Raw genomic sequence first — 7,460 nt, 5'->3', positions numbered from 1 at the left:
AATGGACTATTTATCATAGTTTATATCGTCAATATCTAATAGTTAGATTTGTGAATTATTTTACATAATAAGAGTTAGATTTCATTTTATCCCACAATTATGTACTTTTATGTTTATCTATGAACAGTGCTTTAATTTAGCAAAATAGACCAGACGAGGTAAGTTTGAGTATAACAATAACATAGCAGTTCAAAGTTTTCAAATACATATTTATGTGTCCATTTTTTCTTTTCAGATTTATTTCATCACATATTTTATATGAATGTTAATATTATCCTACATTGCACTACAAGAAATATGGCTTTCAATAGCTTTTGGGCGTAACACTTTTAGAAATGGGCTATAGAAAGTAAATGAAAAAAAGGGAGGAAATGGAGAAATAAAAAAACTTTGGCGCCTACTCAAATTTTTTTAGGGTCTCCAATTAGAGTCACCTTCTTCTGTTCCATTTTCTATACCCAGACCTTAGCTTCCTTCGTGTTCGAGGATACGAAAGTCGCCGCCTCCGCATTACTTCGGCCGTATCTAAACGTTGTCGTCGCCTTCGTAGTTTCAGATCCGAAAGCTGCCGTCGTCGCAATGTTACAGCAAGATCCAAACGGTGCCGCCACCTTTGTGTTCCCATATCCGAAAGCTCCCGCCGACGCACTATTCTGGCTAGATCCGAACGCTGCCACCACCGCACTGCTCCGGTAAGATCTGAACACTGTCGTCGTCGCACTACTCCCAAATTTGAAGGTTGTCGTTGCCGCACTGCTCCCAGATTCCAACGCTGCCATGGCCACACTGTTCACCCACTCCTCGAGCTCACACGTCGCCACCTTCGTTTGGTTTCAGATGCACCCACTCATGTTCATTCTCTTCGTTTCCTGTTCCAAAACCTTGAAAAAAAATCAATTGAATGTAGTCAAATGAAGGAGAAATTTGTCTAAAATTTTAAAAAATAAGAAATGAAGAAAATAAACATGAAAATAGTCGATTTATATTTGAAAAAAGAAAAGAAAATGGTTCTGATTTTCACCCTCCTATTCAGGAAGCCATACTATATTCATGGTGAGAAAGTGATATCTCTATTGGTTATACTGAAATGTTTAATTCTGCCATTACACTCTATTTGGAGTTTCTTCAAATTGCAGTTAGACATAGTAAGAAATGAAGGTTTCTCTGTATAGCAGGTTAGGTGGATTTCTTCTGTCCCATTGAAGTCATATGACACTCTTGGTTTGGCAAGCATTGTATTTCGCAGCAATCGTAGAAACCTAGGTTTTAGTTAAAGTTCAAACCCTTAAGTTGGTGTTAGTAAAGTCCAATGAGGAGGCTAATCTCTATTTTCTCTTCCATTTTTTGTTTCTGAGAGTTTAATTTTTTTGGTATTGTGTGTTACTAGGTTTGGTGAATTCCAACTTAAGTTTATGCCATTTTTATGATATTTGATTGGTTGATGACGTTTTTCTATTCTTGTGTGCAGGAGCTATTTGGTGGTCAACCATGGGAGTCACACCAAAGTTTTTTGTCACGGATGGTAACAAATCCATTACATTAAATGTCTGTTGAGTAGTATGATCAAATTAATTTTTATACTTTTGATGGAAGTTGCAAAATATCTAACTTAACTAATTACTTGAAACCTTTAATGGGTTGATTTTCTTGATTCAAAATATTTTTCTTGGATAGTCATCTCAAAGAAGTTCAGCGCAGAAAGAACAGTGTGAAATGAAGTTGATGAGAGAGTTAGGGAGAGAAAAAGGGGGTTTTTTTGGAAGTACAAATGAATGTGATCTAACCCAACATTAAAACCAAAGTATAGCAGTTATTCATATTCTTTTATTTTCAAATATGTACTATTTTCTTGACTGAATTTAAATTGTTGCAATGCTTGTAAAACTGTTTGTTGGTAGGGAGTGTGTTCAATGTGCAAAACTTCTTTCACTTTGGTGGCTAGGTAAGTGAGACTATATTGATCACTTTGAAAGAAGGTAGATAACCGTTATATATAACTTATTGTGTTCATCTACTCTTAAAAGTTGCTCTATTCTTGATATAATTTTTTAGTTTAGCTCAATATAATGTTTGAGTTTAGCTCTATCTTTCACAATCCCAATTTCAAGGTTTAAAGTATATTAGTGTGTGTCGATGTTTCATTGACCTCCAATAAAATCAACTATGAATATGGCTCAAGGTTCAAATATCGCATCTTGTTTCATTTATTTCTTTTTCTTCCATTTGTTTCTTTATTCTTTCCTTGTTAATTTCTCGATGTCTGTTGTTTAAACTTTAATAAGACTATCATTTAATTTGGTGTTCTCATTCTTCATGCCCGAGTCCCTAGTATAAATCTTTTTTTATGTAACATAATTTTATTGTTCATGAGTGATGTTTAGATATTGAACTGATTTTCTTAATTGCTAAAACTTAAGTAAGATAATATGATTTGATGTGGGAGTGGTTGTGTAGTATGGTATTAAAAGGTTCATGGATTTTGTGGGTTAGGTCACATTGGATTTTTCTTATTCTTCCCCTGAAATCAGTTGTTGTTCGTATAGGTCTTTAAGCTTAGTACAAACTAATTTTATGTTGGATAAGGAAGCTTGGAAAGCATCACTACGAGAAATATTACATTTTATAGCTTTTTGATATGCTGAACGTTTTTTTGCTCTTGCTATTTATGCCCATTAAGTTTCTTTTTTAGTGAGCTGCTGTCTTTGTTCAGGTGGTGTGTCAATTCTGATGGCTCTTTTTGAGTTGTTCTATTTGATTTACTGAAGGTAGAACTTATGCTCTCAGCTTGAATGCCTGTCTAAGTGAACTTCTTATAAATTAGGTAAAGCATGAACTTCATTGTAGAATTCAAGGTGTATTTTAGATTATGGATTCAAATCTTAGTGGTCAGGGACTTAAGAATGATTATAAATATTAGTCTTTCACAAGTTTTAATTGGTTAAATGTTACATGATTAAACGGCTGATTGTGTGATATTTTGTTCTTTTCTTGTGTCATTGTCGTATGAAATCCTATTTGTTAAATGAGTTTTTATTTTCTCTATTGTGTTTGTATTGGTAACAAATAGTTTTGGATTCTTTGAATACCAATATTGGTTGTATGTGAGAAAGGGGATGAACTTGTTAGATTTTGAGACTTACAATATATTTTATGCACTGCAGTTTGTGGATACTTCAAGTTACATGTGCCCTGAGAGCTTCTTGCTGACATACTAGTTCAAAGTCAAATATATGGTCCTGGTAAACTGCCTACTATTATTGATCCTTATATTTCTAACTTATATCAATTGTGATCTCTGGAATGTTTATATGGGCACCAACTTTATATTCAGGATGTTGAATATATGAAAGGACTGTCCACAAGCCAGCATTTAAAATCTTGGCAAGTTGCTTATCAGTTATAAATCTTCTTCAAATTTTATTTGCTTTTTAGTCAATGGATGGAAACGATGACATCTATTCAGAAATTTTGAAATTTGATTTGTACTTTTTAACTATAAAGTAAGGTTATTCAAGTTCAAGGGCAAAGCGGCCATGGGAGAGTCAAAGCAATTGGTTCTTGATGCATGGAGAACCTCATCTCATAACTGAACTTGTCAAATATTTTCAATGGTATATCTCTCCTCTACTGTTAAGGATTAAAATTTCAACCACGTAAGATTTATTATGAAAACAATAAAGAAGTTGAATGTTTCAATCCTTTATGTTGTGAATGTCAAACCTTGGATGGTACTTTTCTTTCGAAATCCTACTCCTTTTAAACGTAGGACTCCTTGTGTCCCTTGATTTTAAGGATGAAATTGCCTTCTTTGGATGCCCTTTTACAATTTGACTGTGTTACTATCTTCAATTGCTTTTAACTTCTATAAGATTCTCTTGGTTTTAGACTACTCTGAAGATTAATCAATCCATTTTATTATCATGCTTGTTTTAGAGTACTTCCATTGGTCTATGCTTTTACGTTGAAGTGTTGGCCAATCACATGTTAGGTTATCTTGGAAAAGGTAAACGTTGGCTGCTGCAAAAGTGGGCTTTTCAACTAGGTGACACCCCTACACAGAAGAAACAAGCAGATTTGTTATCTTCTTGTAATCTGATTCCAATTCTTCTACGATCGATTCACCTAGGATTCGGTTCAATTCTTAGTAAAATAGATTTTTAGCTCTTCTGGCTTAGCTACCTCTTGTATATTTCAATGAAATATTTCTGTATGAAAAGGTATTGTGCATAATTTACCTTCTTTTGGATTCTTTTTTCGTATACGTTTTGAAAATTCAAGGAAAAATTAGTATCCCATAACCATCAACTTTTGAAAGTAAAGTAAGCATTTTGTATCCTACTTCTGTGTTTAACAACCTCCATAGAAACCCTCTTCACTATTGGTGCATTGTGAATTATGTTCTAGAGGCTTCATAGTACTTTAGTAAAGTGAAGTTTTTATCGTGGTTTGTGTTATATAGTTTAGAATTGTGCAACGTTACTGAAATGTTTTCCTGAACTTTTATAATTATGTTATTCTGCATACATGATTGTATTTGTGTAATAATTTACACTATTTTGTCCTATGTAAAGATGAATTTTTCTCCAATTGGTGTTCTCTGCCTTTCCAATTTTTTGGCGTCATGTTTCTATATGTTATTAATAATTGATTTAAATACTAGTTTCACAAGGATTATAATAATTTTTATGTAAGGTTGATGATCTAAAATATAACATTGAAAATTTATAGATGGAAAGAAGTTTAGGGACTATTTAAACTTTAATCATTTATATCAAATAAGACATTTCATACCAAATACGAGATTACTTCAGGGTTTTGGTTGTTGATTCAGATTGATATATGGAACTATTTTTTTTACGTTGATAAGTTTTTTGTCATTTATCTAGTCGTATTTGATTTCATGTTAGTCTTATTGTTCCTCTTTATTGCCATTTTAGGTAAGCTTTGATCGTTTGCTAAAAACTTATGGCTTCTTATGAGTTTTGGAGGGAAACGCGCTTCACAAAATCTTCTAAGAGCATATAGACATTGTTGTTGGAAGAACCTTAGATGCTTGAATGTAGTTAACTATCTTTTTCCTTTTTTTACTTTTGGTGAATTTATAATGTAACACTTTGTATTGTAAACTATTAAGTAATTTACTTTATTTTGTTATGTAATGGATCATGAAAATTTCATTTAGAAAAAGAATGTGATGATATATTTAGTGTCATATAGTATTTTTTGTATGTTTATTTAACTACAAAAAGTTCATTGATTGACTTATACAAAGTTTATGTGGAACAACTAAACCATATATATAAATTTGCCATAATAATTATAGGAATGGAAAAAAAAATATAGAAATCTATAGCAACGTAATAGAAACTATATATACAATATAGTAGCTTAAATAAAAAGTTATTATAAGTTTAAGATAGAAAGAAATTTAAGCTATATTAACTATTTAATAGCACAAAAAAAGGCCATTATAAGATTATGATAGCAAAATTCGTTAGTTTGCAATATATCATTTGATAGCACAAAAAAAAAGAGCTATTATAAGTTTAGTACAGCAAAAAAAAGAGATATCTAAACCTATAATAGTGTTAAAATAAAACGCTATTAAATGTTTTCATAGCAACATAAATATGCAATAATTTCTTTATTTTCATAGCGTCAGTTATAGCTCTTGAAAAACGCTATCAAAGGTCATGGACTTTTAATAGCATCGACTATCACGACTCTCAAAAAACGCTATAAAAAGTCTTTTATAGCGTTTTTCGTGAGCTATCATATTCCATTTTTCTTGTAGTGTTGTCTGGTGATATTCAGCAGGATAGTTCAATTAATTGGAATCTGGTGGTGGTGGGTGCAGTGTTGCTCAGTATGGAATAATGGAAATAGCAATAGACCATCTTTCCAAAAATTTATATTTCCATGTTGCTGATGGCTGAAGAAAGGCAGTAACTTAAAACGAAAGAAAATTCTTATACTTGAGAGCTAAATACTTGATTTGACCATTAAAAAGATTGAATATGTCTCTATTGTGTTAGGTAATATTCCCAAGAAAAAAAAAAAGAAATACTAGTAAACGAAATCAGCTAATTTTAGCGCATATGATAGACTTTGAGAGACCGAACACATGTAAGACTAACACGTGTATGTCACAAAATACAGAAAATACAGTCATAAATTATAAAAGGCATCCGGTAAAATAGTTAAAAACTAGATTAGATTGATAGATAACCACAATAAAGTAAAAGAAAAAGAAAAAAAACGGAGAAGGTTGTGGGGCCATGGGCTGTAATTTCCTCAAAGTTTTGAGTTGAGATGAAATACTAAAAATATTTAGGTTACTAATATGTCATAAATTGTTATTGGTATTCAATTATAAATAGAGGGTTCTGACCTGCATAGTTCTACCACAAAACCATGATCATTGCCAATAGGAATATCAGCCAACACTCGAGCTTCGAGTGTTTTGGTGGCAGAGTTTGGAGGCGATCCCATTTGCTTGACTTCAAAAGTGATGTAATACATTATACTAACCACAACTTTATTAGTTACCTTCACCATCTTCACAAAATCAAAACTTGTACCCTACATTCATAATAAATATGATCAAAACTATATATCAAGTTGAAAACAAACAAATTCTAAAGGGAAGATAATGAATACATTTTGCTGATTGTAATAGTCAATAGCTTTGTCTACGAATTCTTGAAGCTCTTCCGAATATAATCGACTCCCAGTTACAACATCAATGTGACCACAAGCGTAATGACCGAGAAAAGAGGGCATGTCAAACCCCTGTATTCATGCATACGACAAAGAAATAAACTAAAGTGAAATAGTAATATGATTAAAAGAAAGATAGGAAAACATCAGTTTTCTTCAAAGCAATAAAGTATTCTATCTGTTATTCTACGGTCATCTCACGGGCTTTGTCAGGATCATTATTTGTGTGCGCGCGCGTAACTGAATGTGCGTGTGTGTGTACGTGCTTGTCTGTGTGTGTAGGTGTGTGTCTGCGCAGGCGCGTGTGCGTGTGTGTGTGTATGTGTGCGTGCGTGTGTGCATGAGTGTGCATGTGCGTGCGTGCGTGTTTTAGTGCGCGTGTGTGTACGTGCCGTAGCATCTGTGTTCGTGAGTGTGTGCGATCGGATCAGCGTGCGTCCGTGCGTGTGCGTCCATACAACATACATACCAGCACACCCCAACAAATAAATGGTAAAACCGAATTCCATTAACCAATATTATTATAAAATTGCCAAAAACGATAAATGAAAATGCATCTTATTTTGTTTTTGAAGTAGTAATAAACCTAAAAAATGTCTTTGAACAAGGTTCTCTTCAGTTTTCAAATATTAGCAATCATTTTATCTTCTTTTTAAAAATTAAAAAGTCTCGACCTCGATAACTAATACCAGAAAAAAAAAAAAACCCGCTCCGGATATGACTTTTTCTTTAAATTTTAG

The 7,460-nt window shown here is 32.7% G+C and overlaps 1 long non-coding RNA gene across 8 annotated transcripts; it reads left to right on the top strand.

Annotated features, from left to right (window-relative positions):
- The first annotated feature begins 322 nt into the window (after positions 1-322).
- On the top strand, positions 323-5,212 carry LOC111023632 (uncharacterized). 8 transcript variants are annotated; one of them, XR_015789890.1, is made up of 7 exons: positions 324-1,522; positions 1,675-1,801; positions 1,899-2,821; positions 3,162-3,239; positions 3,332-3,381; positions 3,502-3,611; positions 3,989-4,259. It is a non-coding gene; the product is annotated as an uncharacterized LOC111023632 (long non-coding RNA). The 8 variants fall into 8 exon arrangements; XR_015789885.1 differs by having other exon boundaries at positions 323-1,522; positions 1,675-2,821; XR_015789889.1 differs by having other exon boundaries at positions 1,675-2,765.
- The last annotated feature ends 2,248 nt before the right edge of the window (positions 5,213-7,460 follow it).

Source organism: Momordica charantia, assembly GCF_013281855.1.
Source record: "Momordica charantia cultivar OHB3-1 chromosome 3 unlocalized genomic scaffold, Mcharantia_2.0 BLBB01000003.1, whole genome shotgun sequence".
In the NCBI taxonomy this organism is placed as follows: Eukaryota; Viridiplantae; Streptophyta; class Magnoliopsida; order Cucurbitales; family Cucurbitaceae; genus Momordica; species Momordica charantia.
This window is presented reverse-complemented; position numbering and strand designations above follow the sequence as displayed.